The sequence below is a fragment of the Aegilops tauschii genome, chromosome 4 (genome assembly GCF_002575655.3).
Source record: "Aegilops tauschii subsp. strangulata cultivar AL8/78 chromosome 4, Aet v6.0, whole genome shotgun sequence".
Taxonomy (NCBI): Eukaryota; Viridiplantae; Streptophyta; class Magnoliopsida; order Poales; family Poaceae; genus Aegilops; species Aegilops tauschii.
In genome coordinates, this window is record NC_053038.3 from 234,054,870 (window position 1) to 234,071,461 (window position 16,592).

Sequence of the window (16,592 nt, forward strand, 5' to 3'; positions counted from 1 at the left end):
GCGTCGCTTCAGACACTCGATCGGTGCATTCTATTACTACTCTCGTATTGCACATTCGTATTTTATATGAACACCCTCCATGCGTGCATCATGGATTTTACTTATTTCGTGACTGACATCGGGATCATAGAATATTTCAGAGCATGATTATCATTTTGTTATATTATGCCCGTGTTCTTAATGTTTGCGAGTACATTCAAAAGTACTCACTGGCTTGTCCCTGGCTATTGTCTTGGCCAGATTACCTACTTGGAGAGGAGCGTTGTGATGACAGCCCTGGAACCTAAGCAACAGTGATAGCAGCCTCACGAAGATAGGAGTTATCCTGGTCAGCTGTTCCTGTGGAAAATGGAGTCCCATAGACGCAGATGAACCACGAACCGCTTCCGCCATCAACCACTAGAAACCAATTGTTGTACTCATAGGCCACAATGGTCTTGTACCACATATTTTGTACCTTGCTTGGAATTTCTGTATCAAGTTGTTGCCTCATTAGCTAACAGTAATCCTGGGGCTAGTGAGCACAAGGGCCATTTTCTGGGAAGTCAATATCCCGAAAAATTGGTCCTGACAAACTTGGTATCAGAGCCAGGCTGACCATTGGCTAATCCTATCTTGGCCAGGTCAATAAACCTAGGTTAACCTATCCACCAGACCATACCCCAACCCCAGCCAAGCTTCTCGTGTAAGATAGCCACATAGTGACCCCGACACCTTTTGACAGTCGGTGCCCAACCTATCAACCTAGCCCGTCGATCAGGCACCAGTGACCTACGCCTAAATAGTCTCTTTCGCAAGCGTGCGAAGGAAGACTCCGTCCCCTTTTCTTTAAAAAAAGGGCACGCTAGCCTCAACACAGCACAGCCTCTCCCCCAAACCGAGCCTTAGTGTTTCTACGCCCCGTAATTGTGTGATCTTGTAGTGCCAAAATTAAATGCTGTCTGCTTGTGCGCCCCTATATTTTAATAGTAGCCATGCATGAGTATGTTGGCACACGGTTACATTTTTTTAATTCCGAGCGTAGCCACCAAAGACCACCCCGAGGACACCCACAGTAATACATCACTTTTGTGGGATATGTGTATCTGTAGCATTGACCCCGACCCCATAGAGCAGAACCAACAAACTAGTTACCCTTCACCACGGTAAATAGCCCAACCCAATGCTATATAAAAGTCCACCTCGTGACCTTGCCAAGTATACCTCACCTTGTGCACTGCCTTCACAGCCATTTGTTTTTCAGGTCGCACCTTGGGATTCATATAAAGACCCCAGACGCCACCCCGGGGGGATTTTATCAAAATTAATTGTGGGATTTTGACCACAGTACCATGGATTTTTCCGCAGCCATCCTGGTACAATCTGTTCAAATCGAGGGTCACTCTCACCCCCTCAAAATATTGTACAGCCAGGCACACCCCATAGGTAGACCCAAACCAAGACCCTACGGAAGTTCCCTTCATCGGGAAAATCCATACCCACTCCAACAGTGGCAATTGAGATTGCTGCCTATGGAATGGTTACCCATCTTCAATTCATGGTACCCTATGCCAGTGAATGTGGCTATTTGTTTTCCGAATAGTGCAGCAGCCAAAGAAACCACATCATTTCCCTGCACCTGAGTAGAGAAAAATCCGACGCTAGTTGAGCTGGTGCACTATGTCATCGCTCGAGAGCACTTGACCCAACAAATGATAGATTTTTCTCCAGACCCTTGCTGTGTAAGACCCTAGTCGCCATTAGCAGACCCCTGAGGGCCAGACTAAGAGAGACGCCTTTTGTGAGTCCCCCATCCGCTCCGAGTAGATGAGAGATATATCCTATTGCAAGGAATATTTTTTTCCTTGTAACATATAGCTTATTTCCTGAACCGTCTGCACCGCGGTTATATCCGTTTGTGTATCATTTGATTGCTTGTTGTGATAACTGTGTTGTGCTTTAAAAAAATTCTGTATTAGTATATTGCTTTGGTTGAAGTTGTTTCTCGTGATAAAATAAAATCGATTGTTTTTAATTATAGCAAATTTCATAGTAAGGTTTTTCTTAAAAGACCACTGCGATGAAAAATGTTTTTCTCAATAAAAATAATTAATTTGCATGCCCTCGCGTTATACGACTCGCGAGACGCATACACTAAATACACGACCGCGCGTTATTCTATCACCTAATCGATTACCTTGCTAGTACACCACAACTGCACCTTAGTTAGCGATTCTATTGTGACCCCGTCCTATCATGTGTGTGGAGTAACCGCCTTCCATGTTACGATTATCGCATGGTACGAGCAATCTTTTTGCAAAATATGTCCTTAGCAAATCTCGAGGACGAGGTTTTTCTTAAGGGGGGTAGTGTTGTAACGCCCCAAAAATTTAACCATGTTTTGTTTATTAAAAATTTTGCTACGAAATTAATTTTTCTTTTTTCTGGATTTATTTTTGATCTCAGAACCTCTCTTCTCTTCTAAGTTGTGGAGTTTTCACCCCAAGTGAAAACTTTCCAATTATTATTGGACTTGTTTACCCTCTCAAATAAAACAATGGGATTATTTATTTATTTTCTTGAGCTTTAGTTCTCTAAAATGGGTTTTCATAAGTTTTAGGGTCCCATTTGCACTGCAACCCTTTTGGTAAATTCATTTAAAAATCCCACCAAAATTTGGGGATGACATGTGATGTTCCTAGATCACTTTTGTGCAAAAATATCCTTTAGTCATTTGGAGATTTTGAGCTTTTCTCCAATTTTCCAAATCTGGTCCAATTGCACTTTTGCACTACAACCTATTTAAATATTTCTTTAAAACTTCCACCAAAATTAGGGGATGTTAGTAGGAGTATGTTATTCATCTTTGTGCAAAAACCCACTAATATTCTTTGAAAATTTTGAGCAAAACATCCTCTTTTGTTCTCTGGTCCAGTTTGGCTTTTTCTACAGTAACTCTAATTTTTGTTGCACTAATGCCCATGATTCTTTTTCCTGCTTATAGACCACTCTACCAAACCCTTAAGTCCAGGATAGTGGACCCATTGGAGAAATTTTGGTCCATGGTATGATAGCCTTTAGTTTCTGCCCAGAAATGGTTTTCCCAAAAACTTGCACTATCAAGTTTCTAGTCTTGCCCAACTAACCTAGCAACCCTCTTTATCATACAAAGAGACACTGGTCTGGAGCTTTTGGCCACCCCAAGAGATGCCTAGATGCCCCTGGCATTTCATCGAGCAGGTTAGGAGCATGGCCAGATTTGGCATGCTTTTGGACTTGCATTATGAAGTTGCCCTAATGGCCTTACCAGCATGTCTATTGGCTCCCATGTGATCATTAGCCTAGCCCTGCTTAGTTGTAGAGGCAATAGAGGGGCATAGGATGCGATGGCATTTGGTCGAACGCCTGGCATGCGTGCTCTGGGCGCGTCCAGAGCGCATGTTTTGCACGCGCGCGCACCGAGCCGCCGCATCTCACTGCCGCCCTCCCCGCGCTAGTGCTGACCCTTGGCCACTCGCCGCCAACACGCCCGACCCCTCCCTCGCCGCAGAGCCGCTCCTGGAGCTCCATAGTGCCACCACCGCAAGCCGCCACCGCCGCCCCGACAGCCTCTGCCATGGACGGCGCCGCCCGAGCCACTCTAGCGCGCCAGCTGCCCCTTAGAACAGTCCATCCTCATCCGCTCGCCCTGCCCAACCCGCTAGCCTCCACCACGTCGCCCTGCCAGCAACAGGACGGCGGTTCGCCGGCGAGTTTATCCGCAGCCACGGGACCGACATCGCCGCCTATATATAGGCCCTTCTCCGACTCCCCTCGACACCGAGCAGTGCTCCAATCCTCCCTTAGAGCTACCCCAAGCCACGGATTGACCGGAAGGGGCCACCTCCTTCACCTCCGGCCGAGACGCTCGCCGCCGCCCTTCTGCCTATTTCGGCACCACCAGAGCCCCTCCCTTCGCCCTATCACCACCATTAGCTACACCATGACCCCTAGGATCCTTTCCAGCATTCATTTTTGCCCAGGAGTCGAGGTGTGCAAAGCTTCATCCCCTCCCGAAGCTTCCTCTCCGCCATGATGGGAGGGCTACTCGCCCTCGAGCTCCGCCGCTCCCCTAACCCCCTCCAATGGATGCGCCATCTTCCCCCGAGCACGTGCATATCCAGAGCGCATCGTTTGGTGCCCTTTGTCACCGGCAATCATCGTCGGAGCTCGCCTCTGTCTCTGGCACAGCCGCGCGCGGAGGGAAGAAGACGAACCCGACAGGTGGGGACCACCTGTCGGAGAGCCAGCCCAAGCCGCTAGTGGCGCAACCCGGCTGATACGGTTTTCCTCTGGTGGAAGCGTATTTCCCGTAAGTACGTCGCCCCTTCTCTGGAAGCGTATTCTTAACCGATGCGTTTTCCTTTTTCTGGTTTTATTAAAACATAACGTTGACTAAACTTTGACTGGCTATAACTTTTTAAATATATGTCCAAATGACTTGATTCTTTTTTTGTTGTTTCTCAAATTCTGTCTAGTTTATTTTCGTATTTATTTGAAAATTTTCCAAACAACTTTTTTGTACTGTTTTGAAACTATGTGTTAATTTGAATATTTTCAAAAATTGGATTTTTGAACATGGAAGCAACTTTCAAAAAGTGCACCCCCTTGCATACTCTTGAAGGCAAGCATTCTGAACTCTGGCGTAATATTTTTGTGTGTTGTTGATACGGTTACAACACCACCTTGACTTGGAGCATACGTTATTTTATGTGACGATAAAATCATACGCATGAATGCATAATGGAGATGCTTTGCTGTTAGAAATGGATATGCTGGTGGTGGTAATCATCCTCGTAAGCTTCTCATGCATACCGGAAGGAAGCCGGGAAAGTCACGGTCTTGGCTAGACACGAGCTTGTCCCTAGTTCCTCGACGAGACGAGTATGTCCGGTATGGCATGGTGAGGCTTGATGAGTGGTGAGTTTATCTGTTAATGGAAATATATTTGCTATGCTAATCATACGGAGAATACTTGGACCTCCTGAGTCGGCCGTAGGTCGAGTCTTGTTCAGTAACCCCCCCCATACTTGGTTCGTACTACCACTTGTCCCTGCCGCAGGTAGGGTACGGTTCAGTAAGTTGTCAACCCCGTCCTAGCACACACCGTACAAAGAGGCCATGGTGGAAGATACCGGAGGCCTCTGGTAGGCATGCCACCTGGTCCGGGGGCATGGGTGTTTCCGGTTGGGACCGAGAGGGGGGCACCCCTTAGAGCGCGCGATATAAATTTGATCCCATGCTAAGTCGAGGTTGTAGCCTCCCCACTTAGAGTTTTGCTTGACAGGTGTCGTGGGTGATTCCAGACACCGGTAAGTTAAGCTGGTGTGTGCAGGTCAGGTGTGTTTTCAATTAAAAGACCGTAGGCGGAATTAGTTCCGATGGACTGAATAAATCCGTTACTCGTGGGTAAAGAGTACACCCTCTGCAGAGGTTAAATCTATTTGTATAGCCGTGTCCATGGGTAAGGACCACAGTCTGAGATGGGTCTAGTGTCGGTCTTTGTGTCGGTCTTAGTGTCGGTCTTCGGAGGAGAAACTACTAAACCCGAACATGGATCATGACTTGTGCCTTATGATGATTATGATTATTATTATTGTGGACTAACCATTTACCTTATTTGAATTATTGAGTATCCCTGGGACGGTCCTACCTCCTGGATATTCACTGTGATTATTCTTATATAAGCCCTTTATGTGGTGTCGCTCAGACGCCCGACTGTGGCATGCTTGTTATTTATTTATTCTTTATAAGCCCTTTATGTGGTGTCGCTCAGACGCCCGACTGTGGCATGCTTGTTATTTCTTTTATAAGCCCTTTATGTGGTGTCGCTCAGACGCCCGACTGAGGCATGATTTATCTTGTTTTCCTTTCGAGGCGTCGCTTCAGACACTCGATCGGTGCATTCTATTACTACTCCCGTATTGCACATTCCTATTTTATATGAACACCCTCCATGCGTGCATCATGGATTTTACTTATTTCATGACTGACATCGGGATCATAGAATATTTCAGAGCATGATTATCATTTTGTTATATTATGCCCGTGTTCTTAATGTTTGCGAGTACATTCAAAAGTACTCACTGGCTTGTCCCTGGCTATTGTCTTGGCCAGATTACCTACTTGGAGAGGAGCGTTGCGATGACAGCCCCGGAACCTAAGCAACGGTGATAGCAGCCTCGCGAAGATAGGAGTTATCCTGGTCAGCTGTTCCTGTGGAAAATGGAGTCCCATAGACGCAGATGAACCACGAACCGCTTCCGCCATCAACCACTAGAAACCACTTGTTGTACTCATAGGCCACAATGGTCTTGTACCACATATTTTGTACCTTGCTTGGAATTTCTGTATGAAGTTGGTGCCTCATTAGCTAATAGTAATCCTGGGGCTAGTGAGCACAAGGGCCATTTTCTGGGAAGTCAATATCCCGAAAAACCGGTCCTAACACCACTGCCCGTCCGTCGCCTGCAGAGCTTCCCCCGAGCCGCCGTTGCCTCTGCTGGACTCCCCGTGAGCTCCCACCTCGAATCCCCCTCTCCCATTTGTCTTTTGCAAGCTGCAGCCACGATCCCGCCCGAGGCCGAACTCCGGCCGCCGCCGCGAGCTCCACTCCGGCGAGCTCCACCGCCCCCGCAGCTTCTCGCTGGCTCCCCTGGATGCGCGGGAGCGCGGGCAACCTCCTGGTGCCCCCAGCCGCCGCTCCCGTGGCTTCCAGCGGGGACTCCGCCGTGGCCAGTGGTCGCCGGCGACGAGCCCCGTCGCCTGAGCCCTGCCACATGGGTCCGGCCTGGCATGTGATTAGCTTAGCGCCAATCACCGCCTGATTAATCCCCCTGACACTGACATGTGGGCCCAGTGCGCCCTAATCTTTTAATTAGATTAGTAAACCCCCCTGTTTAACACTGTGTCACTGACGTGTGGATCCCACACATCAGGATTGACCCAGTCAGCGCCGTTGACTTGCTGACGCAAGCATGACGCAATGCTGATGCAGTTATTTATTTTATGGATTTAAATTAAATCAGGAAATTCCAGAAAATAGCCAAAACTTCTAAAATTCATAGAAATTCAACCGTAACTCGGATTGAAATAAGTTATATATGAAAAATTATCAGAAAAATTCAATCTATACATCTGTACCATTTTAATGCATGAAAAACCAACCTATACATGATGTATATATGAAAACACACTTATGTCATTTGAAGGGACTTAACTTAGAATTGCATTTGAACCTTTGGTTCAAATGGACCTCTTCCAAGTTGAATGCTAGTTGCATTAACCCAAACAACATCACATCTACATGCCATGATCATGCATCATATTGTTGCATATGCCTTTTTTTATTGATTGTCGACACCGTTCCTTCTCGATAGGTCCTGCTCCGAAGAGTGCTTGAGAGTACCTGTCTGAGGAGCAGTGGAACCCTGTTGATCTACCAGGCAAGCAAACCCCCCCCCCTTGTTCATTCCGATACAATCCTACTCTCGCTCCTGCTCTCTTTTATTGCATTAGGACATCAACGATTCAACTGCTACTTTATGTTGCGGTAGTTGAACCCATTCCTCTGCACGACCTGCCATTGCCACAGTAAATAGTTGAAACCCACTAGCGTGTGTAGGAGTTGATTGAGCCATGTTGTGTTCCTACCATGCCATGCCTGCTATTGCTTAGAGTTGTGTCAGGTCTGATTCATTGGGAATGAATTGGAGTGTTATGATATGTTCTGGTGCTGAGAGATAAGTGTATGAACACGATTTGGTAAAGGTAGCGGTGAGAGGCCATGTAGGAGTACATGGTGGGTTGTCTCACTGGAACCGTCCTTAAGCACTGAGTTCTGTGTATGTTGTCCAATGACTAGCTACTACCACACATTGGGTTCCGGTAACTCGACCCCTCTCAACTTATTAACCAACTTGATCTCTGTCTAGGAGTTGCAATTAGTTTCTGGTGTTTGTAGGTAGTGTTAGTAGTCTACAAAGTGGCACCCGGCCAGGTGGGCTTGGGACAAACTAGGCACAAGTGGCACGGTGTACCAAGCGTAGATCCATCCGGCGAGGTGGGCTTGGGAACCCTGCACACATCGTTTGGGGCCGTGAGCAACACCCCGGCCGGATCTCCTTGCGGATGGAACCCGAATAGGCGATAAACCTGGACTAGAGTCTTGTGTGGTTAGTCAGGTCGTGGCCGACACCCTCGCCAGGCTTCCGCTTGAAGGTTGCTGAGATACATGACGTGTACATGGCGGTAAGTGGCGAGAGCGTGTGTGAGCAGTACACCCCTGCAGGGTTATCATGATCTATTCGAATAGCCGTGTCCTCGGTTATGGACTTCTTGGATGCTTACGTGCTACATAGACAACTTGAAGTGGATACTCTAAAATGCTCAAGATAAGTGTGAGTGCTATGGATGGCTTCTCGTAGTGAGACGGGAATGAATCCATAGTGGTGTATTGAGATGGTGATTAGTGGACTCGTGTGCGCCTTCTTACCTCAAAGAAGTTCCTCGTAGTCGTAGAACAGGATAGCCACTGAGTCAAAGCTGGCTTGCTGCAACTAAACCCCACACTACCTTCTTGATACAAATGCATGTATGATAGGATTTGATGTAAGTCTTCCTGAGTACCTTTGTACTCATGTTGCTTTATTTATGTTTCTGCAGCGGAGACTTCAGTCTTACTAGTAGTTCCGCTTGGACTTCGACGAGTAGCTTGTACCTCAGCTACGATCTTGTACCCTTGGGAGGGGCTTGTAGATAGTCAGGCTTCTCAGCCTTTTCTTTTGTAGTTGTCTGTACTCAGACATGTAATGCTTCTATTGCTTCTATGCTCTGAATGATGGGTCATGTGACCCCTGTTTGTACTTAATGCTATGTGGCTCTTCTGGGCCTTTTATCTATATGAGTTTGCGTTATGTTGTGATGCCATGTTGTACAGCACATACTTGCATGTTATGCGTACGTGTAACGTGTATTGCTATGTGTGGAATCCGACAACCTAGTTGTCTATCCTTGGTAGCCTCTCTTATGGGGAAATGTTGTCTAGTGCTTCCACTGAGCCATGGTAGTCCGCTACAGCCCGGTTTACCGGAGTCCTGCTAGCCCAGCACTACTGCTCCGGAACACTTAGACTGGCCGGCATGTGATTCACTTCGTTCCTGTGTCTGTCCCTTCGGGGAAATGTCACGCGGTGACATCCGGAGTCCTGCCTAGCCTGCTACAGCCCGGGTTCCCGGAGTCCTGTTAGCCCAGTTGCTACAGCCCGGATTCACACGCTGCTGACCGACATGCTCGATGTTGTTTCATGTATGCCTGTTCCCGTAAGTTAGTGCCACTTTGGGTTCACGACTAGTCATGTCGGCCCGGGTTCTTTGTCATATGGATGCTAGCGACACTATCATATACGTGAGCCAAAAGGCGCAAACGGTCCCGGGCCATGGTAAGGCGACACACCCGTGGGAATACCGTGCGTGAGGCCCCAAAGTGATATGAGGTGTTACATGCTAGATCCGTGTGACTTAGAATCGGGGTCCCGGCACCTTTGGTATCAGAGCCTGACTGCCTGTAGGATTTCCAAGCCAACCTGTTCGAAGTTGAGTCTAGTAATTCTTTAGTTATATAAGGGGATTGATTGTGGAAGGGAACGTAAGGCTCTTTTTACTCCTTTTACCTCATGCCTTCTGATCTGAGTCATCCTATCTTTCCTACGGGGTTAAGGAACTAGGCTTTCTCTTCTGTCTATCAGGATCACGTGTTACTACTCCGTAGTCTCTTAGGATTGGTTGATCAGAGTCATATCCCAGTTCGAGTACCTCCGGTGTAGCCTGTTTAGTAATATCTCAGAACCTTGAGTGACGATGTTGAGTATGGTGCTACCCCGCCTTTTGCAGAATGTCTCATTTTGAGCATTTTACTGCCGTTATGCTGCCGGATTTGTCCTAGGAGTTTGAGAGATACTAAATTTCCTTATGCTACATGTTGCGTCCTATAGTTGTTGTTGACCTCGTCCTTGGTTCCGCTTCTCAGGATGTCATCAGTTAACCGAAGTTCTATTGCTCGTTGCCTGAAACCATGGAGGTGGTAGGGATGAGGAGGATCCTCCCGACCAGCCTTCGTTAGCAGAGTTTATGTTAGAGATGGAGAGGAACAAGCATGAGTCTAACCGCTTGTTAGCACGTATCGAGGAGAACACCGCACCTCAGTGCAAAGAGTCAGCGACCATCTACGATTTCATTGGTTTGAAACCACCTACCTTCCATCATTCCATTGAACCACTCGATGCAGATGACTGGCTCCGTAGTATCACACACAAGCTGCCTTCTGTGAACGTAGCTGAAGGTGACAAGGTCTCTTATGCTGCATATCACCTGGAAGGTCCTGCTAGTCTTTGGTGGCAGAACTATGAGGCTATGCTTCCAGCTGGCCAGATACCGACCTAGAGGGATTTCACTGAGGCTATTCGCGAGCATCACATTCCTCAGGCTCTCATTGACCGCAAGAGAGAAGAGTTCTGTAGTTTTACCCAGGGTAAGATGGCTATTGATGCTTACAGTAGAGAGTTTGAGAACCTCGCCCGCTATGCTACAGAAGAAGTGTCTACGGACGCTAAGAAGCAGGCTAGGTTCCGGAAGGGTCTCAACCCCAAGTTGCGTCGAGATCTCCACCTGCACCATTGCAATACATTCCAGGCTCTTGTGAACAAGGCCATTAATGCGGAGACAGCTCAGCTCACCTACGAGGAGTCTCGTAAGCACACCCGTGATTTGGGTTCTTCCTCCGGTTCTAGTTCTCAGAAGCGCCGGATTTGGATTCCGAACTCTGCTCTTCCACCCGGTTGTACCCCGAGACCATCTTATGTGGCGCCTCACACAGTTCAGCCGTATGCTCCACCCAGGCCTATTGCTGGACCGCCTGCCAATGCGGGTCCACGTCCTACCTCCAAGATTTTTTACAAGTGCGGAGAGCCAGGCCACACCGCCCGTATTTGCACTCAGACCCGTGTTGCTCCACCCCAGCCCGAGAAGTCTGTTGGCCGTGGTAAGCCATCACGCAAGATGATCAGTACCAAGTCAGCTCCCACTGAATGTGGACGTGTGCATCACGTCTCAGCTAAAGACGCTCAGGATGTCCAGATGTCGTTCTTGGTACACTCCTTGTAAACTGTCATCCAGCTTCGGTTCTATTTGATACTGGGGCGTCTCATTCCTTCATTTCCGAAAGTTATGCCCGCTTGCACGACATGTCATTTAATGATATGCCCTCCCCACTACTCATTCAAACTCCTGGATCCAAATGGCAAACTTCTAGGATAACTTATGGCAATGAAATACATGTTGACAGACTTGTATTCCTAGCTTCCTTGATATCTCTCAAGTCTTCAGATATTAACATCATCTTGGGTATGGACTGGATGAAAGCTCATTATGCCAAGATTGATTGTTACACCCGGTCTGTTCAGCTCACACACCCATCTGGCAAGATAGTCACTGTCTCCACCAGAATTGCAAAGCGTTAGCTTTATTCTCTTAATGCCAGCCCTCTTCCAGACCTTGAGGATATCGCGGTAGTCCGTGCCTTTCCGGATGTCTTTCCAGAAGAACTGCCAGGTATTCCACCTGACAGGGATGTAGAGTTTGTCATAGATCTTATCCCAGGAACCAACCCAATTTCTAGGAGACCTTACAAGATGGCACCCTTAGAGCTAGCCGAGCTTAATAAATTACTCGATGAATCCTTGCAAAAGGGTTTCATCCGTCCTAGTTCTTCTCCTTGGGCTTGCCCCGTTCTCTTCATCAAGAAGAAGGATGGTACGGACCGGATGGTTGTAGATTATTGTCCCGTTAATTTGGTCACGATAAAGAACAAGTATCTGCTCCCCAGGATCAACGACCTGTATGATCAGCTCGCTGGATCATCAGTCTTTTCCAAGATGGATTTGAGGTTAGGCTACCATCAAATCAAGATTAGAAACGGGGACATTCCTAAGATGGCTTTTGTCACTCGTTATGGCCAGTACGAGTACACCGTCATGTCCTTTGGTCTAACCAATGCTCCAGCTACCTTCTCCCGCTTGATGAACTCGATCTTCATGGAGTACTTAGACAAGTTCGTCGTGGTTTACCTCGATGATATCCTTATCTACTCGAAGAACGAGGAAGAGCATGCCGAACATCTTAGACTTGTGTTAGAAAAACTCAGAGAGCACCGCCTTTATGCCAAGTTCTCCAAGTGCGAATTTTGGTTGCCAGAAGTGACCTATCTGGGCCACGTGATCTTTGGTAAGGGCATTGCTGTCAATCCTGAGAGAGTTCAGGCCGTTCTTGATTGGACTCCACCTGAAACAGTTAAACAAGTTAGGAGTTTCCTTGGTCTAGCCAGTTATTGTCGCCGCTTCGTTGAAAACTTCTCCAAAGTAGCCAAACCCCTCACGGAACTTCTCAAGAAGGATAAAATGTTTGAGTGGTCCCCATAGTGTGAATACAGTTTTCAGGAACTGAAAAGACGCCTGACTTCTGCCCCCATACTTGTGCCACCGGATTTCACTAAAGACTTTGTTATCTACTGCGACGCCTCACGACAGGGACTAGGCTGCATTCTTATGCAGGATCGTCATGTGATTGCCTATGCATCTCGACAGTTGCATCCACATGAGGAGAATTATCCTACACATGATCTAGAGCTCGCAGCCGTAGTCTATGCTCTTAATACATGGCGACATTACCTTCTTGGTAAACGTTGCGAGATTTACACCGATCACCAGAGTCCCAAGTATATCTTCACCCAACCAGATTTGAACCTTAGGCAAAGACGTTGGTTGGAGTTGATCTCAGATTACGACTTAGGGATTACCTACACCCCAGGCAAGGGCAATGTCATGGCTGATGCGCTAAGTCGTAAGTCCTATTGCAACAATCTTATGTTGCAGCAGGGCCAACCACTTCTCCATGAGGAATTCTGTAAGCTTAACCTTCACATTGCTCCTCAAGGATTCCTTTCTACCTTCGTGGGGAAGCCTACTCTTGTGGATCATATCATAGAAGCCCAGAAGCATGATACGGGGATTACCCGGATCAAGAGAAACATTGCCAAGGGTATTGCTGGTAGTTTCTCTATAGATGATCGAGGTGTTGTTCTCTTCGAGAACCGTCTGGTGGTTCCCAAGAAGCAACATCTTCGGCAATTGATCCTTAAGGAGGCGCATGAATCCCCTCTCACGATTCATCCCGGTAGTACTAAGATGTATCAGGACCTACGCCAGAGGTTCTGGTGGACTAGGATGAAGAGAGAAATTGCTGAGTTCATAGCTAACTGTGACGTTTGTCGTCGCGTTAAGGCAGAGCATCAAAGGCCTGCTGGCACCCTTCAGCCTTTAGCTATTCCTGAGTGGAAATGGGACAAAGTTGGTATGGACTTCATCACCGGCTTTCCCAGGACCAAGAAAGGGAATAATGCTATCTTCGTAGTCATTGATCGCCTGTCCAAAGTGGCTCACTTCCTACCTGTTCGAGAGAGTATCACTGCTAGTCAGCTCGCTGACTTATATATTTCTCGAATAGTGTCACTTCATGGTGTCCCACTAGAGATCAATTCAGACCATGGTAGTCTTTTCACTTCTCATTTCTGGGAGAGTTTCCAAACTACCATGGGCACCCATCTTTCCTTCAGTACCGCTTTCCACCCTCCATCAAGTGGTCAGGTGGAACGGGTCAATCAAATTCTCGAAGACATGCTTAGAGCTTGCGTTATCTCATTCGGTATGCATTGGGAGAAGTGCCTTCCTTTCGCCGAGTTTGCTTATAACAATAGCTATCAATCCAGTCTCAAGAAAGCTCCTTTCGAGATTTTGTATGGACGAAGATGTCGAACACCTTTGAACTGGTCAGAAATCGGTGAAAGACAATTCTTTGGACCGGATATGATCCAGGAGGCAGAAGAGCAAGTTCACATCATTCGTGAGAATTTAAAAACAGCCCAGTCTCGTCAAAAGAGCCAGTATGACCGTCGTCATAAGGTAGTGGCTTATGAAGTTGGCGACAAGGCTTACCTTCGGGTTACTCCTCTAAAGGGTACCCATCGTTTCGGTATCAAGGGCAAGTTGGCTCCTCGTTACATTTGTCCTTTTCGCATTCTCGCTAAACAAGGAGAGGTTGCCTACCAGTTGGGACTACCCCCACATCTTTCTCGAGTCCATGATGTCTTCCACGTCTCTCAACTCAGGCGTTGCTTCTCGGATCCCATCCGTGGAGTGGACCACGAAACGCTTGATCTCCAAGATAACCTCACATATCGAGAGTACCCTGTTCGCATTCTTGATCAAGCAGAGCGTGTCACTCGACGTCACAACATCAAGTTTCTCATGGTTCGGTGGTCTCATCATTCCGAGAGAGAAGCTACTTGGCAGCGAGAAGATCGTCTTCGACTGGAGTACCCCACCTACTTTCCATCGACCCCTGAATCTCGGGACGAGATTCTTTCAAGTGGGGGCGAGTTGTCACATCCCTAGTTCTGGTATGACCTAGACTAGCTAGTCATGTGTGCATCATGTTTAAATTCCATTTAAATTTGAAGTGGGGATTTGGGAAACCCTCAGATTCATTTCTAGAAATGACCCAGATAAAAATTGCTCCAAAAGGGTCCAAGAAAATGTTCATATTGCTCTCTGAAAATATTGGACAAAGATAAAAATCAAACCAATATTTTTAGGAGCTCATAAATATTTATTTTGGGCATTTGGAATTAATGCTGTAATTATTTGCTTTGGATATATATTGTTATATATATAATATTGTCCAAAAATTATGCCATTTGTTGAGGAGCTCTAGAATAATACCACTAGCCCCTACAAAAATTGGCATAAGAAAATAAAATGGTTTATTATTTTTATTAAACAAAAAAAAATGTCAGAAAAATAGAAAAGAAACAGAAATGGAAAAAAACCTACCTGTGCTTACCTGCGGCCCAGCTGGACCAGCCCGCCAGCGCCGTCGTCCTCCTGGCGCCAGTCGGCCAGGCGTGTGGCCGGCGCGCGCGCACGGCCGTGCCGCCACGCCACCTGCATGTACTCCCCCTCGTCGCATAGATGCCCCGCGCGACGCCACGCGCCGCCCCGCACCTCTCTCGCTCTCTCCCGTGCCCATTTCCTCTTCCCCTCGCTCTCTCTCGCGCACGGCCGAATGCCACCGTCATCGCAACTCACTGCTGCCGCAGCCACCGCCTCCCCCTCGACCTCTCTCCGCGCCCGAGAGCTCCGCCACGACATCTTCTACGTCCTCGACGAGCCAGGAAACTGGGGACGCACCGTATCGCCGCCTCCGCTGTCATCTTCAACTCCGGCCGCCGTGGATCTCCACCGCCCGTCCGTCGCCTGCAGAGCTTCCCCCGAGCCGCCGTTGCCTCTGCTGGACTCCCCGTGAGCTCCCACCTCGAATCCCCCTCTCCCATTTGTCTTTTGCAAGCTGCAGCCACGATCCCGCCCGAGGCCGAACTCCGGCCGCCGCCGCGAGCTCCGCCGCCCCCGCAGCTTCTCGCTGGCTCCGCTGGATGCGCGGGAGCGCGGGCAACCTCCTTGTGCCCCCAGCCGCCGCTCCCGTGGCTTCCAGCGGGGACTCCGCCGTGGCCAGTGGTCGCCGGCGACGAGCCCCGTCGCCTGACCCCTGCCACGTGGGTCCGGCCTGGCAGGTGATTAGCTTAGCGCCAATCACCGCCTGATTAATCCCCCTGACACTGACATGTGGGCCCAGTGCGCCCTAATCTTTTAATTAGATTAGTAAACCCCCCTGTTTAACACTGTGTCACTGACGTGGGGATCCCACACGTCAGGTTTGACCCAGTCAGCGCTGTTGACTTGCTGACGCAAGCATGACGCAATGCTGATGCAGTTATTTATTTTATGGATTTAAATTAAATCAGGAAATTCCAGAAAATAGCCAAAACTTCTAAAATTCATAGAAATTCAACCGTAACTCAGATTGAAATAAGTTATATATGAAAAATTATCAGAAAAATTCAATCTATCCATCTGTACCATTTTCATGCATGACAAACCAACCTATACATGCTGTATATATGAAAACACACTTATGGCATTTAAAGGGACTTAACTTAGAATTGCATTTGAACCTTTGGTTCAAATGGACCTCTTCCAAGTTGAATGCTAGTTGCATTAACCCAAACAGCATCACATCTACATGCCATGATCATGCATCATATTGTTGCATATGCCTTTTTTTATTGATTGTCGACACCGTTCCTTCTCGATAGGTCCTGCTCCGGAGAGTGCTCGAGAGTACCTGTCTGAGGAGCAGTGGAACCCTGTTGATCTACCAGGCAAGCAAACCCCCCCCTTGTTCATTCCGATACAATCCTACTCTCGCTCCTGCTCTCTTTTATTGCATTAGGACATCAACGATTCAACTTCTACTTTATGTTGCGGTAGTTGAACCCATTCCTCTGCATGACCTGTCATTGCCACAGTAAATAGTTGAAACCCACTAGCATGTGTAGGAGTTGATTGAGCCATGTTGTGTTCCTACCATGCCATGCCTGCTATTGCTTAGAGTTGTGTCAGGTCTGAT